We start from the raw sequence: 17906 nt of genomic DNA, 5'->3' as shown, positions 1-17906 counted from the left end.
GATAGAATCAAGAAATTAGAAGATGACTCAAAACTTGAAAAGGAAAAACATGGAGGACGGAAACCTTGTTCATACAAGGAATTCATTGCCTGTAAACCACCGATATACAATGGGGAGGTTGACCCAATAGTGTGCCAAAGATGGCTAAGTGATATCGAAGGGGTATTCGAGAGGACCCATTGTGATGTAAATGACTATGTAGCCTACGGTACGGGTCAACTAAGAAATCAAGCAAAAGATTGGTGGGATAACAAGAAAAGAGAGATCGGTATTGAAGCTGTTAAGGTCATGACTTGGGATGAATTCAAGACGCCATTTCTGAAGCATCATAGCCCCAAAGCGGTTATGAATAAAATCAAGGAAGAGTTCATGCAGCTCAGGCACAAAAACGAGACCATAGACAAGATCACGGCAACGTTTATGGACAAAATGAAGTTTTGTGACGATCTAGTGACAAACGAAGAACAAAAGATATACTACTATCATAACATGTTGAGTGCCGAGTATAGGGAGTTTATCACCCCTTCCAAATACGAGACCCTTACCGAGATTATAAATGCTGCTCGGGAGAGGGAAATCGAGCTGAAAAAGAGTATCGAAAGGGGTGAACGGAGAGCACATGATGTAAATCCAAGCCCTACTAAGAAGGCACGAACAAATGAGAGCGCAAGGAAATCTGACACGAAAGGCGGGTCACCAAGTTGCAGAATTTGCGGGAAGGGTCATAAAGGCGAATGTCGTTACAAGGACAAGCCTTGTCCTATATGCAAGAAAACGGGACATATAGCCATATCGTGCCCGGAGAAGGTGACGGTTTGTTATAATTGTTATCGAACGGGTCATAAGAAGTCTGAATGCCCGGAATTGGTTGAAAAGAAGGATGGGCCGGAACCGAAGGGTGAAGCCCCTAAAGCCAAGGCAAGGTCTTTTCAATTAACCGCCGCAGAAGCAAAGATAGAACCTGACGTGGTCTCAGGTATATTTACTGTAAACTCGATTCCTGCACGTGTGTTATTTGATACGGGTGCGAATAAATCCTTTGTTTCATATGGATTTATTCGACATCCTTCATTTGTTCTAACTAAATTACCTGTGCCCTTAGAAGTAGAGATAGGTAATAATAAAAGTTTTATTGTTTGCGATGTATGTGAAAATTGCAAACTGAGCATTGACGATGAAGAATATTTGATAAATCTAATCCCGATGTCGATGGGAGAATTTCAAGTCGTCGTTGGGATGGATTGGCTATCTCGACACCATGCAAAGGTCGTGTGTTTCCGTAAAGAGATAAAACTGACATCTCCGAGCGGGAAACACGTCACCATCTATGGCGAAAAAGGAGGCAATCCCATAGTATGCTCAATGTTGAAAGCACACAAGCTAATGAAGCAAGGATGCAAGGCATTTATGATATACGCTAATGAACCCGAAAAAGAATCACGAAAGATTGGAGATGTACCGGTAGTACGAGATTATGAAGATGTTTTTCCGGAAGATTTACCGGGGATACCGCCCGAACGGGAAGTAGAGTTCGGGATCGAATTGATTCCGGGCGCGAAACCCGTAGCAAAAGCCCCGTACCGACTTGCACCGTCAGAATTACAAGAATTGATGTCCCAAATCCAAGACCTGCTCGACAAGGGATTCATAAGGCCGAGTGTGTCTCCTTGGGGCGCACCGGTACTGTTCGTGAGAAAGAAAGATGGGAGTATGCGTATGTGTATCGATTACCGGGAGTTAAACAAACTCACGGTAAAGAACCGATACCCGCTCCCGAGGATAGACGATTTATTCGACCAACTACAAGGTGCGAGCTGGTTTTCTAAAATCGACCTTAGATCGGGGTATCATCAATTAAAGGTCAAAGAAGAAGATGTGCCGAAAACGGCTTTCCGCATGAGATACGGACATTATGAATTCCTCGTGATGTCATTCGGGCTAACAAACGCACCCGCGGCTTTCATGGACCTCATGAACCGGGTTTGCAAACCAATGCTGGATAAGTCGGTCATCGTGTTTATCGATGATATATTGGTATATTCGAAAAGTGAAGCTGAACACGCACATCACTTACGAGAAGTGTTAGAAACCCTTAGACGAGAGAAGCTTTATGCAAAATTCTCTAAATGTGCCTTTTGGTTACGAGAGGTACAATTTCTTGGCCATGTTATAAGTGCCGACGGAGTACTGGTGGATCCGTCAAAGATAGAGGTCGTGTCAAAATGGAATCCCCCGAAGAACCCTTCAGAAATTAGAAGCTTCTTGGGGCTTACGGGGTATTACAGGAGATTCATTCAAGATTTCTCCAAGATTGCGTCACCACTAACAAAGCTAACACGAAAGAAAGAAAGGTTCATTTGGGGTGTTGACCAAGAGAAAGCGTTTCAAACGCTAAAAGAAAAGTTAACTCAAGCTCCGGTACTAACATTGCGGGACGGAGTCGAAGACATGGAGGTTTATTCGGATGCTTCACTATCAGGACTCGGTTGCGTGTTGATGCAACGGGGCAAGGTAATAGCCTATGCCTCGAGGCAATTGAAGATACACGAGAAGAAATATCCCACACACGATCTCGAGTTGGCGGCGGTAGTGTTTGCATTAAAAATATGGAGGCACTACTTGTATGGGGTAAAGTGCACCACATTTACCGACCACAAGAGTTGAAATACTTCTTCGACCAGAAGGAGTTAAACATGCGACAAAGAAGATGGTTGGAAACGGTAAAAGACTACGATTGTGAAATACGTTATCACCCAGGAAAGGCTAATGTAGTGGCCAATGCGCTGAGCCACAAAACAGATTATACCCCAATACGGGTACGATCAATGCAACTGGTTGTGACTTCAAGCTTGCTAGAACGAATTCGAGAAGCACAAGATGAAGCTGTAAAGGCAGAAAACTGGAAAAAGGAAAGGATTATCGGCCAAGTTAAAGACCTAGAGGTAGGCGGTCACGGCCTAAAGACTCGTTTTAATAGAATCTGGGTCCCTAACACATGTGGGGTTAAGAAGCTTCTACTTGATGAAGCTCATAAATCCCGCTATTCCATTCACCCGGGAGCGACCAAGATGTATCACGACTTGAAGCAAAACTATTGGTGGCCCGGAATGAAGCGGGACACCGTGAAATACGTGGAAAAGTGTTTGACGTGCCAACAAGTCAAGGCGGAACATCAAAAACCATATGGTAAACTTCAACCGTTAGAAATTCCGGTTTGGAAATGGGAGCAAATTACGATGGACCTATTGACCAAACTGCCTAAAACAAGTCGTGGTTTTGATGCTATTTGGGTAGTCGTGGATAGATTAACTAAAAGCGCTCACTTTATTCCCATTCGTGAGACCTATACATCTGAGAAAATGTCGGAGGTTTACACCAATGAGATCATAGCTAGGCATGGGGTACCGATATCCATTGTGTCAGACAGAGATACCCGGTTTACTTCGAAATTTTGGCGTGAATTCCAAGAACAGATGGGAACTAAATTGTTCCTTAGCACTGCTTACCATCCACAAACGGATGGGCAGAGCGAAAGAACAATACAAACATTGGGTGATATGCTACGGGCTTGCATTATTGACTTTGGGGGTAGTTGGGATGTCCATTTACCCTTGGTCGAGTTTGCATATAACAATAGCTATCACGCGAGTATTAAAATGGCCCCGTATGAGCTATTATATGGCAGAAAGTGTCGGACTCCAGTATGTTGGGGAGAAGTGGGTCCGCGAGGGCTAGCACCAAATGATGTAATCCGAGCTACAAATGCGAAAATCGACATAGTTCGGGCACACTTGAAAGCGGCTCAAGACCGGCAAAAGGCATACGCAGATAAAAGAAATAGGCCGATTGAGTTTCAGGTTGGCGATATGGTCATGCTAAAGGTTTCCCCATGGAAGGGTATTATTAGATTCAGAAAAAGGGGAAAGTTAAGCCCGAGATTTATTGGGCCATTTAGAATCACTGAACGGGTTGGTAAAGTGGCTTATCGACTTGCAGATTGTCGAGGCTATCATGAATGCTCCTGAGACCTCATCTGGTTTGGACCTGGTTAAGGAGCGTGCGCGCGATGCTGGCTTCAAGGCTGGTTATAACCGCTGCATTGGGCATATTAATGTATTATCCGCAGGCGGTTATACTGATCAGGCATCCGGGTTCCGTGATGTGGATACCGAAGGTCGTCTAAAAGCGGCCGTAGCCTCCTTTTATGATACGCCCCTTGCCTGTGTAGGGGAGCTGGACGAGTGTTTGGAGGTTGCGGACTATGTCGACCGCTTGCGGATGCTTTATCCGGATGTGGAAGAGGAAGAACCCGCTGGTGGTGCCGGAGGAGACGCGGGTACCAGCGGTACAAAATAGGGTTTAGGTTGGCGAGTGTGCCTCCTTTTTGTATTCCTCTTGTATAGAGTAGGAACTTTATGTAAATTCAGTAAGCATCATGTGGATACTTGAATTTTTTGAATATAAAGTTTCTTTGTTCAGTTTGTACAAGTGTTTTTTAATTCTTGCGTGTCTGAACGTGTGTATGCGTAATTTTACCCATTTATGAACGGGGTCAAGTACACTCCATACTTTTGTTGTATGGGTATGCATCAATTCTGTTATTTACCGTGTGAGGGTTTTAGAATTGCTTAAGCTTTGTAAAAGCTTATATTACCGGAACTCTACCCATTTGTGAATGGGGTCGAGTGTACTCCATACCTTTGTCGTATGGGTATGCATCAATTCTGTTATTTACCGTGTGAGGGTTTTAGAATTGCTTAAGCTTTGTAAAAGCTTATATTACCGGAACTCTACCCATTTGTGAATGGGGTCGAGTGTACTCCATACCTTTGTCGTATGAGTCCGCGTCAATTCCATTGTTTGCCTTTTTGGGCTCAGGAATTGTGTCAAGTGTTTAACAAAAACTTGTGTATCCGGCCGGATAAAACATGCAAGTCTTTTTGTCTTTTGCTGGCCTATTACAATATTTGTGTGTGGTTACCACTTTGTATGGGTATCACGAATGAAGATTTTGCCAATCTGTTTTTGGGATACCGCAAAGTGGAACACGCATTTGTAATAGTAATAACAAACAATAATGTAGAAAATTGCTTATTTATTTATTTGCAAATGGCCTGCGGCCCGATAGGTTACATAGAGAAATGTAAGAACATGGCTTACATATAACAGCGTCGAAGCTGTTGTGCATTCCATGTGCGTGCGATAGGTTCGCCTTCTAGTGTTTGCAATCTGTACGCGCCTTTCCCTAAGACCTCTTTGATGAGGTAGGGTCCTTCCCACTTGGGGGCGAGTTTGCCTGGGCGCTCGGCATTAGATGCCTCATTGTCGCGTAGGACGTAGTCTCCTGGGTTGAAAGTACAAACGCGGACGCGCGCGTTGTAGTACTTTTCAAGTTTGGATTTATATTTGGCCTCGTTAATGGCAGCGTTTTCGCGCCTTTCTTCCAAGAGGTCCAAATCGATCCTGCGTTCCATGTTGTTGTCTAGTTTTTCAATAGCCAACATTCTAGGAGAGGGGAGACCGACTTCTGCGGGGATCACCGCTTCTGAACCGTAGACTAGGCTGAAGGGTGTTTCCCCATTGCTTGTTTTTGGGCTTGTGCGGTGAGCCCATAAGATACTTGGGAGTTCATCGACCCAGCCACGCCTGGCCGTTCCCAACCGTGCCTTGATCCCTTCGACTAGGCTTTTATTGATACTCTCGACTTGGCCGTTCCCTTGCGGGTGTGCGACTGAGGAGAATATGTGCTCAATGTGTAGTTCCTCTAGCCATTTTTGAAATTCGTCGGCAGCGAAGTTGGTGCCGTTATCGGTGACAATGCACATTGGTAATCCGAACCGGCAGATGATGTGTTCCCAAATGAATTTCCTTGTTATCATAGCAGTGGTTGAGGCGAGTGGTTTTGCTTCTACCCATTTGGTGAAGTAATCAACCGCCACTATGATAAATTTAACCGCACCTGGAGCGTCAGGGAAAGGTCCCACAACGTCAATTGCCCATTTCTGAAAGGGCCATGCGGTTGTAACGGGGACTAAGTTGTTTTTTGGCCGCAAGGTTTTTGGAGCATGACGTTGACAGTCGATGCACTTGCGCAACTCTTTGACGGCGTCCAGGTGCATGCCGGGCCAGTAATACCCGGCATTCATGATTTTGGCCACTACCATGCGTGGTCCAGCGTGTATGCCACATATGCCCTCGTGTATCTCTCGAATGAGGTACGTGGCGTCCTGGGGGTTGACGCATCGTAGTAGTGGCCCGAGGTATGACTTGCGGTATAAGATACCGTCTCCCATCTGATAATGGCACGCTTTGTATTGTAGTTTGCGTGCTTCTGATTTGCTTTCGGGAGTCACACCGGATTGTAGATATGCGATAATAGGTGTCATCCATGATGTTGAACCGTATTGAATGACGTTGACTTGGCGCAGGGGTACCGAAGGATTTTGCAGGATTTCGATGCGTATCTCCTTTGCCAAGTGTTGGAAGCTGGTAGATGCAAGTTTTGATAGTGCATCTGCGGACTTGTTTTCGCTTCGATTAATATGGCGAATATTGAATGAAGCGAATTTGGATTTTAGTTGCAGTACTTGCTCGAGGTAGAGGATCATGATATCCCCCTTTGCGGCATAGTCGCCGCGTACCTGGCCTGCAACTAACAAAGAGTCGACGTGGGCTTCCAGATGTTGCACGCCGATTTTGACTGCTAAACGTAGCCCCGCTAACAGAGCCTCATATTCTGCCTCGTTGTTTGTGCTTTTGAATTCGAGGCGGATTGCATATGTGAGTTCTTGGCCGTCGGGGCTGACGAGTCGCAGACCTGCACCCGCTCCTTCATCGTTGGAGGCACCATCTGTGAAGAGTGCCCATGTTTCTGAAGAGGGTGGCGGTGGTGCAGGAGTTTGTGCTTCTTCGCATTCTTGGATGCGATTCACCGGTACTTCGGCGGCGAAATCAGCTAAGATCTGGCCTTTAATTGCGGGGCGCGGTTTATAATGTATCGTGTGCGCGCCCAGCTCGATGGCCCATTTCGCTAATCGCCCAGAGATGTCGGGTTTGGAGAGGATCGGGCCGATCCTGTAATTGGTTAGCACTGTGATGACGTGGTTTACGAAGTAGCGTCGCAACCGTCTTGAAGCGTGCACTAGTGCTAGCACCAATTTCTCCATTATTGAGTACCTTGTCTCTGGGTCATTGAGCATCTTGCTGATGTAGTAGATGGGTGTTTGAACCCCCTTTCGCTCCACAATGAGTACCGCACCCACCGCGTTGTCCGCGGCGGATAGGTATAGTATGAGTGGCTCATCCTTGCGTGGTGCGGTTAAAGTTGGGAGTTGTATCAAACATTCCTTCATTTCCCGGAAGGCCTGTTCGGCCTCTGCGGTCCACTGGAATTGTTCTTTCTTTGAACAGCTCCGCAGGGTCTTGATGAACGGATAAGACTTAGCTGCGTGGTTGGCTAAGAATCTGTTTAGTGCCGCTAGCCTGCCGGCTAGCCGTTGCATATCCTTCATCGATGAAGGCGATGGCATGCGCTCGATCGCCTGGACCTTCTCCGGGTTTACCTTGAATCCATCTTTAGTCACGATGAACCCAAGGAACTTGCCTTCTTCCATTCCAAACGAGCATTTCCCTGGATTGAGCTTTATGTTAACGCTTCGCAGAGTTTGGAATACTCTTTCGATATCTGTGAGCATGGTATCTTCTTCCATGCTCATGACGACCAGGTCGTCCATGTAGATTTCGACACTTTTGCTTATTTGGCCGCGGAAAGTGTCGTTCATCAACTTTTGGTAGGTTGAGCCCGCGTTGCGCAACCCAAACGGCATTTTTGTATAGCAGTAATTTCCGGTGGGAGTCCGGAATGCCGTTTTGTCTTCATCCTCGATTGCCATTTGTACTTGATGGTATCCTTTGTAGCAATCGAGGAAACACTTCCACCTGAATGGTGCGAGATTATCGACCTTTTCGTCGATTTCTGGAAGCGCGTAACAATCCTTGGGGCAGGCTTTGTTAAGGTCTTTGTAATCGACGCACATGCGCCAGCCCCCGGACGATTTTTCTACCATGACTGGGTTGGACAACCAAGTTTGGTATTTAACTTCCCGCAGGATGCCTGCGGAGAGCAGTTCTTCGATCTGCTCTTGCATCGCCTGATTTTTAGCTGACCCAAGGTGGCGTTGGCCTTGGATTGGCTTGATACCTGGCATGGTATTCAAGTGATGTTGCGCAATATCACGTGGGACCCCGGTCATGTCTGCGGGTGTCCACGCGAAGATGTCTTGGTTCCTGAAGAGGAGCTGCTTCAGTTGCGCTTTGGTGGTCGGGGACAAGGCGTGACCCAATGTGACCTTTTGTTCTGGGTATCTCGCGTTGAGAACCCATTTTTCTGGCTGGTCATTAGGGGTGGGCCTTGCGACCTTGGTCGGACGTACTTCGTCCGACATCATGACGTCCCTGCGGGCGTAGATTATCGCGACCCCCGATTCGGTTGGGAAACCAACCGCAGAGTGGGGGACCGACGTAATCATATTGAAATCTCCTTGGGATTCTCTCCCGAGGAGTACGTCATATTTGGAGGTGTGAGGTAAAACCATGAAGTTTACCTCTTCTGTCCTTGTGCGGTTTCCGCTGGAAAGACGCACAGGAAAAGTAATCTGGCCTAGGGGAAAGACAGTTTCCCCTGCGAACCCGGTTAACGGGTAATCTACTGCTTGCAACCGATCTTTGTCCTCCTGGTCGAACTGGTTGAAGCATTGTTCGTAGATTATATCAGATGTACTGCCCGGGTCGATGAATAGACGCTCGGTGCAGTAGTGTGCCAGTTGGCCTGAAATGACGACGGCGCGCCTATCGCGCGGTCCGCCTCGGACTTTTGGAAAGACGACTTGCTCGTCCTTCCAGTCACATTCCGGCCTTCTTGCCGCTTTCCGCGGCCTGCCCTTGCCTCCGTGGATCATGTGGGTGGAAGCCACGTGCATGGTTCGCTTCCCGGAGGAGGTACCTTCGCCGTGAGGGGTAATGCGCTTGGTGGGTTTTTGCCCACCTGGCAAAAGATGTTGCAGTTTCCCCTCCTTTAAGGCGCGCTCAATCTCCAGTCGGAGACTGATGCAGCTGTTGGTGGTGTGGCCCGAGTCCTTGTGGTACTCACAATAGAGTGTGAGGTCCTGATTTTTCTTGGACTTCATTGGTTGGGCCGGTCGCAAGAACTGTGGGTCCGCAAGGAGGACCTCACTTGGCGACATGGTGATCTCGGTCCAGTTGCGGTCCCGAGATTCTTTCTTGGACGCCCGATTGTCTCGGGCGGGGTTGTAGTTCTTTGGGTCGAACGTGTTGGTTTGCGGGAAGTATGGTTTGGAAATATCGCGATTTCCAACGTCCCGGTTGCGTTTATTGTTACGCTTGGACCCTTGTTGGGATGTTTCGGCTTGGGGTTTTGCCTTTGCCACATGCGGTTCGAGTGACCGCTGTGTCTGGGCGTATTTCTTGACCGCAGTCATGACATCTTCCCATTTTTTGGGCAAGCCCTCCTTGCCAGAGATGGTCATGATCATCTCTCTGTCTTTGACGGCCCGGATGAAGTGGTTTCGTGCCATCTGGTCTGCCACGTCACCTATCTCCAGGCACTCTTTATTATAACGGACGACGAATGCTTCGAGCGATTCGTCGTTCCTTCGCCAGATGTTCATGACGTCACACGAATCTCGTTCGTGGCGTCGCTGCTGGCAAAAATGTGCGAGGAACTTGGTACGCAAGTCCTCGAATGAATCCAGTGATCCCACTGGCAAAGAATCGAACCAAGCCCTGGCCAGACCCGTAAGGGTCTGGGGGAAAAAATTGCACCAAGTGGGTTCATCCCACTGGCCGTTGATGCCCGCGCCCATGAAGACGTTCATGTGGTCGTCCGGGTCGGTCGAACCATTGTATTTCCCAACGTTGAATGGGAATTTTGTCGTGGTGACATGGGCGTTGGCAATCCGCGTGCCGAACTTGGAATTTTCGGCCGCTGCCTTTGGCCTGTATGGTTCGTTTGCAGGGCGCTTTGCCGCCCTAAGGTATGTGTTGCGGGGGTGACTGGGAGGAACATAGTTGCGTCCTCCCGGTCTGCTACTGGTGTCATGCGAATCACCGCGGTAGCTATGGTCGTCAGGGTCGGTATGACCGTACCCTTCGGTGTATGGTTGTGGGCCCAATCGGCTCTGAATGCCGGGGCCGCGTCTGGAGGTTGATCGCCTCCTGTCCTCGCCATGGGGGCCAAGGCGGGTGTGTACCGGTCCTCTGGTGTGGGACCCGTATGAGGAATCATCCTCGTTGAGGGTGTGGACCGAACAGTAAGACGATCCCCTTTCTTCACGCCGGCTTCTTGAAGCCGGGCGTGAAAGGATCCTGCCGTCGTATTGTAAAATACGCTCAACAGGGGTGTGCGGTGCTGGGGGAAGCCCAGCTCGTATATTCGCTTCAGTACAAGCGCGGTTGTATGCTGCAGTCAGCGTAGCTGCCTGCTGCTCGTACCAGGCATGAATGGTCGTGCCTGGTGGGATCACAGATGGGAACTGTGATAAGTCATGTCCGAACATAAAGGAGGGGCTCCTTTGTGTGGGCGTGCCAATGTGTCCGGGTTGGGAGGTCGAGGCATTGACCCCTACCGGGTTTGGGATTGGAGGATTTTGGTTATCCGCAGTATTGTTTTGGTGATCAGTCATGATCGTGAGAGAGGAAAAAGGATGATTTAGAAAATGCTAAGAGTAGCGGTGGGCGCCAATGATGAAACAATGGTTAACCGGGCAGGGTTAACTCACTGGTCTCGTCAAGAAGGGTTAATCCCTTCCTCTCGAGGATCGCTGGCTGGATCACCGGTGGTTGATCTCCTGCACAAGGAAACAAGCCGTGACTCGTAACAAGGAGGATGGGGTGGGGGGTGCTCCTTGTTACCACTCTCCGGCGTGAGAATCAGTAGTTTGCTTGGGAAGCAAAGTAAGATAGTAGTAGTAGTGAGAGAGTTGTGAGAAGATACCTCAAACCTGGTTTGGGGTTGGTATTTATAGCCGAGGAGTGGAGGAGGATGATGATGGATGGACTGACGACGTGCTGCCCCTTTTCAGGTGTGTCAGGCTCGTCGGTTATGGAGGTTACGCCACGTCAGTCCATTGCTTACGTAGCTCTGACAGGTAGCTGTCATTGGTGCCACTTGCACTGTGGTGTCAGTACCACTTGCTTGAGTACATAGGATGCGGTGCAAGCCGCATCGCTACGTGCGGTAACATCTGAAGTTACCGCGTCTCCTACTTGTGATCAAGGAATACGCGAGATGCGGTGCTAGCCGCATCGTCGTCTTGCCTGCATCCCTTGTCGTGACGAAAATGTCCGTATGGTGCGGTGTCAGCCGTACCACTACGTTCATCTTCTTTTATGCCTAAGGTAAGGCTTTCCTGTATTGATAGAAGTGTTCACTGGACGCGGTGCGAGGCCGCGTCGCTGTGAATACTTCCGTTTTCGTACACCAGATGTGATGCTATGTCGCATCACTCTACCGTTCTCCTGTTCCATGTAAGTCCTCCTTTGTTACTAGATAGATTGGATTCAACCCTTGCGTCGATGCGTTCCCGCATGGGCACAAGTGGGTTGTTAGCTAGTGGGGGTTTTGATAAGGGTAATGGTCACTCGCGGTCGATGCTGACGCGAGATCTGGGACCATACCCCTTCAAGTCCCCCCAGTCTAGTGTTGCTGCCACATACAAGGTGTATGTGGGAGGAGTACTGGACTATGGTGTTTGGAAGGTAGTTTGGAGTCTGGAGAAGATCCTAGACCATGTGTGGTCTTTTCTGTATGTAAATGAAGCTGGAGGTCCGGAAGGGTCATCTGACGCCTCTTCCGTATCGGTGAAGGAATCTCGTCGGATGCGAGATTCTCAGCCGATTTATGTCACCAGGTGGTCTGCCACCTGTTGTTGTGCCGAAGGTCTCTTAGAGACCTTGTTAGTAATGCTGCACAAACTTCGAACCAACCTCTGAGGTGGTGGTTCGAAGGTATGTGGAGGTTTCCCATCCTTTAAAGGTGGGTTTTTCTTCATACCAATTGTTGAATTGGTGCATGAAGAAGAAAAGAAACTTTTGGACCAATCTTTGAGACTGGGATCAAAAGTTGTTGATGCTTGCAAGTGCTTTGCTCGAGCTCTATGTTCAGCATCGAGTTATGAGACGACAATCCCTTTTTTTGTGGGGTTTTCGTGTTTATCGTCATAGCTCTCTAGTAACCGTATGTTCTTTGCGGTTACCTCGTTGCGTCATTGTTGGCCATGTTTGGTCGAACAATGTATATTCATACTATGGGTAAATAAACATGGTCATAGGCAAGGGTATGCCCACCATTGTTTATTCTATGCGGCCCATAATCGGGTTAACAAAGTCATAAGCAGACTTGTTACCGCTGTTCGGACGCTTGTTGTTCGACGAGAGTTTATTTAGAGCGCTGTTCTGCGTTCGTTTTGGAGCCACTTACCTTCCCGCTCCAATACCGAGTTTGCCATGCAGTAGCATTTGTTCGGTGATGTGGAGTGAGCTTGGCTCTTCCGTAGCAACCACTCTGCGGAAGCTATGGTTATGTCCGTAGCTCCTCGTGAGTGTCTGCGGTTTTGTATTACCACATTTGCTCGAAGTGGGTGTGGGTCGGATGTAGCTCTTGAAGGTTCAGGAGACAGGGTTGCTGATGTGCGTTCGCGTGCATACCCTTCCTTCCTTTTGTTAAAGAAGGTGTTCATATACCCTCTGCGGTTGTGAACCGGGCAGGAGGGATTTGAAGCTTGAAGAGAATGAAGGCAATGCAGTTCCCCTGTGTCTGAGGTGCGGTTCAGTCCAACGGCCAACGCTGGTTCTGAGCATCTGACACACCTGAACGGGCTCGTGTGTGTCATGTCCGCGTATTCCACGTGTGCTCGTGGGTCATGCGGATAGGTATTATACCCCCTTATAGTGTAGAGATATATGTTTTTACCTATTTTTAGGGGTATGTTAAAAAACGACATGCGGTATGGGTTATGGTGCGGTATACCAGAGAAACCGCATGCCGCTTATAATTGGATAATGTAGTCGCTTTTTGTTGCATACGTCGCTGGACGCACGTGTGAGTTGGTGGAAGTTGGTGAGATCTTCCTGGCATGTGCTGAAATGAAAGGACGTTTGCACTGTCCGAGGCATTAAATGCACTGTAGCGAAGAGTGTAAACGTCTCTTGTGTCAGGCGCGTGGGCGGCCACGCGCGCGTGATAACCGTCAGCGGAAACGGCGCTCGACACGTGGTGTCCTATGATTCGCTCTTTTTGAACGTGATCATTTGTTTTCTCCCTTCGCATTAATTGCGATGGGTATATAAGGGGAAACCGTTCGTGGTTTCCCCTCACTTGTTCGAAAATTTCAAAAAATTTGCCGTTTGAGAGAGAAACTGTTATCTGTCTTCTCCGACTATTTTTTCTGAAATTCCGGTGAGGTTGCTGGTGTTTCCGTTCACCATCTTTTGTTTCTTGAATATTTTTGATGGCTGAACCATCGAATCCACACAATGTGGAGGGTGAAAACCCTGAACAGCCGGTAATGGCTGAAGAAGAAGACGAAGATGATGATGTTGATGTTCCCGGTGGTGGGTTACCGGTGTTGAAGTGGACAAAAGGTAGTTTTAAAACCCTGATGGCCACTGTTCAGATGGCCAAAGACTGGAATGCTACTTACCCACAAGTGGGGGACACCGGTGCCGATGCTCCGGCCGGTTATATAACCTTGTGGGCGGATTTTTTCAACCACGGCAACCTTAGGTTGCCGGTGACGGTGTTTGTGGCGGAGGTATTGGAGTATTATCACCTCCATATCTCCCAGCTTAGTCCTTTCGGAATGTTCCGAATTCGGAATTTTGAGTACACATTCCGTGCCCATGGCCTGCCCATTACAGTGGAGAATTTCCGGCGGTTCTACCAATTGACGGTGAACACCGGTTTTTTCTCGTTCACTCAAAGGCATGGGAGTCTGAAGTTGATGACACCCCCTAAGGGTGTGACAGGCTGGAAGAAGAGGTTCTTCTACGTTAAAGCCTGTGCGGTCTATGCTAGCATGTCTTTCAGGAATGTCGATGTTGGAGTTTCCGATGAAGATATTCCTGTTGCTTCCGCGAAGACCGCGGATTGGTTCACTAGGCTGCGGCCTATTGAACTCAAGAAGTTGGATAATGACCAACTGTGGATATTGCGGATGATGCTCTCTAGACCGGATAGGAAGGAAAGGCCCGTGTTGCGGGAACAGGGTGGTGGTAAGCTTGTTACCCTTTGTTATTTTCCTTTTCCTAAGCCTTTGTAATAACTTGCATGCATGTATCAGCGGATGCGGTTGGCTTGTGGAGGATGTTCGAGCCTGATTTCAAGGGCCAGGTTGAACTGATTGCGGTTGAGCTGAAGAAAGGTTTCAACCTTGAAATTCTGAAGAACTTCCGCGTACCGTCGAAAGCGGTGCTGGAAGCCCCGGTTCCGGGAGACGCAAGAGGTACGTCTTACGTGGCATTAGTTTTTTCAGTTTGTCTTTTTGACTGGTTCTGTTGATTTTGTGAATCCAGGTGTCCTTGCGGATTTGGGGAAGTTTGAGAAACGCATCCCCAAAAAGACTGTGGAGAAGAAAACGGTAAAAAAGACCGTGCGGGGTCGTGGCAAGGGGAGTGTTGAAAGCTCAGCTGCCCCTTCTTCCGTTTTTGAAGCCGCAGGTACCTATCAATCTTGTTCTCGGGGATATACCGATTACGTCGTAGTATCTGACACCCTTGAGGGTTTGGGTGTTATAGGTAGTGGTGCGGCCGCGGGTGGAACTGCTGTGGTTCCCCCCGTTATTGGAGAGAAAAGGGGGCCAGAGCAGAAAGCTGCTGGTGGTGGTGAACCGAAGAGGCGGAGACTGCAGACCAGGAGAGTTGCTCCGGTGCAGAAGAAGCCTGCAGTTGCTGCTGGTAAGTATATCCCTTTTCTTTGTTTTGTATGTACCATGGGTGGGAAATACTCATTGAATACTCTTTGTATTGCAGGATCCCGAGATGCGGGTTATTCTTTTTTCGACATCCCTGCGTCTCCTCCGCACACCGCTGCCGCGGGTGTGGGTGTAACGAAGGAGACGGTCGCGCCCAAGGAGCCTGCGGCCCCTTTTGTTGGGCCAGTTCGTGATCCCCCTTTGGAGAAGACGGTGGAGACGACTGCTGATCGGATTTTTGACACTGTGGACTCCTCTGACAATCTGGTCTCTCCTGATGAGGGTGATGGATTGAACTTGAGGTTTTCAGATGCCGGTAAGCAAAAGTCTGATGCTGAGGTGCGGCAGCAGGATGCTGAGCCGCAGAAGTCTCCTGCCGGGGAGAAAGGTAGCGGCTCGTCTGCTGGTGGTGCGGGTTATGACGGGCCTCCAATTCAGCCTGGGGAGTCTGAATTGGAGTATTATTATCGCACATACTCTCCGGGTCGCAGTATGGTGTATCACCGACCCCCCTAGACTGTTATGCAGGGGGATGACATTTCTAACGACCCTGCGGCATGTAGGGAGATTTTGGGTGGTCTGGGGACCCCGTTTGAAGTCGAGCGTGCTCGTGCCGCACCCCGAGAGCTGCGTATAAATCAGCTCTCATCGATGCTGGTAGGGACTTCCATTGTGGCTAATGCCATTTTGGAAGACTATAAAGTGTTGGGCCGCCGCGAGGAGGAGGCTGCTCGTATGCGGGCGGAAGCAGAGAAGTTGATCGAGGCTGCTCGTGCGGGTGCGGAGCAGCTCGAGAAGGACAAAGCTGCTTTTGAGAAGCAGAAGCAGACTTCGGAATGGGCTGCCGCTGCCCAGTTGAAACAGGTGCGTACTCTTGCTAAACTCCTTGCTGATGAGCGCAAGAGTTGGAACGAAAAGTTGTCCAATGAGCGCAAGAAATGGAATGAATCTTGGGCTAAGCAGAATAACGTTCTGTTTCATACTCGGCAGGAGTTGGCGAATGCCAAGGCAGCGAATGCTGCCTTGAGCCAGGAGAAGGCTGCGGCTGAGGCCATTTCTGTTAAGGCATTGCAGGCGAAGGCCGATGCCCTGAAGGCGCTTGGAGAGGCCAAAGAAGCCAGGGCTCGTGCCTCAAAGGCCCTTGAAGAGGCCGCGGAGAAGGAGAGCCGTTCTTCCAAGGCTCTGGAAGAGGCGAATGCGGAGCGCATTCGTTTGGATAAGGTTGTTTCCAGCCTTCAGGTATGTTTCATTGCCTCTGTTATATATTTCCTTTATTGTTTTGAAAGTATTTACCGAGTGAACTGTTTGCTGTTTTTGTAACAGGCTGAGGTTCAGGCCCGGGAGGTCGCGGTTACGGACCTTACTACCCGCGTGTCCGCTGCGGAGAAGCGGGCTGACGCTGCTGCTGAGGCCAAGGATGCCTTGGTGTCCTCTTTTAACCAGCTGGAAGCTGACCGTGAGTGGTTGCGGACTCACGGTATCGCGCGTGTAAGTATCCTTTGCCTTTACATTTGCTTGGATTAGCATTTAAGACTTATGATCTTTTTATTGCAGATTGTCGAGGCTATCATGAATGCTCCTGAGACCTCATCTGGTTTGGACCTGGTTAAGGAGCGTGCGCGCGATGCTGGCTTCAAGGCTGGTTATAACCGCTGCATTGGGCATATTAATGTATTATCCGCAGGCGGTTATACTGATCAGGCATCCGGGTTCCGTGATGTGGATACCGAAGGTCGTCTAAAAGCGGCCGTAGCCTCCTTTTATGATACGCCCCTTGCCTGTGTAGGGGAGCTGGACGAGTGTTTGGAGGTTGCGGACTATGTCGACCGCTTGCGGATGCTTTATCCGGATGTGGAAGAGGAAGAACCCGCTGGTGGTGCCGGAGGAGACGCGGGTACCAGCGGTACAAAATAGGGTTTAGGTTGGCGAGTGTGCCTCCTTTTTGTATTCCTCTTGTATAGAGTAGGAACTTTATGTAAATTCAGTAAGCATCATGTGGATACTTGAATTTTTTGAATATAAAGTTTCTTTGTTCAGTTTGTACAAGTGTTTTTTAATTCTTGCGTGTCTGAACGTGTGTATGCGTAATTTTACCCATTTATGAACGGGGTCAAGTACACTCCATACTTTTGTTGTATGGGTATGCATCAATTCTGTTATTTACCGTGTGAGGGTTTTAGAATTGCTTAAGCTTTGTAAAAGCTTATATTACCGGAACTCTACCCATTTGTGAATGGGGTCGAGTGTACTCCATACCTTTGTCGTATGGGTATGCATCAATTCTGTTATTTACCGTGTGAGGGTTTTAGAATTGCTTAAGCTTTGTAAAAGCTTATATTACCGGAACTCTACCCATTTGTGAATGGGGTCGAGTGTACTCCATACCTTTGTCGTATGAGTCCGCGTCAATTCCATTGTTTGCCTTTTTGGGCTCAGGAATTGTGTCAAGTGTTTAACAAAAACTTGTGTATCCGGCCGGATAAAACATGCAAGTCTTTTTGTCTTTTGCTGGCCTATTACAATATTTGTGTGTGGTTACCACTTTGTATGGGTATCACGAATGAAGATTTTGCCAATCTGTTTTTGGGATACCGCAAAGTGGAACACGCATTTGTAATAGTAATAACAAACAATAATGTAGAAAATTGCTTATTTATTTATTTGCAAATGGCCTGCGGCCCGATAGGTTACATAGAGAAATGTAAGAACATGGCTTACATATAACAGCGTCGAAGCTGTTGTGCATTCCATGTGCGTGCGATAGGTTCGCCTTCTAGTGTTTGCAATCTGTACGCGCCTTTCCCTAAGACCTCTTTGATGAGGTAGGGTCCTTCCCACTTGGGGGCGAGTTTGCCTGGGCGCTCGGCATTAGATGCCTCATTGTCGCGTAGGACGTAGTCTCCTGGGTTGAAAGTACAA

The sequence above is a fragment of the Helianthus annuus genome, chromosome 12 (assembly GCF_002127325.2).
Source record: "Helianthus annuus cultivar XRQ/B chromosome 12, HanXRQr2.0-SUNRISE, whole genome shotgun sequence".
Lineage (NCBI taxonomy): Eukaryota > Viridiplantae > Streptophyta > Magnoliopsida > Asterales > Asteraceae > Helianthus > Helianthus annuus.
Note: the sequence above shows the minus strand (reverse complement) of the source record.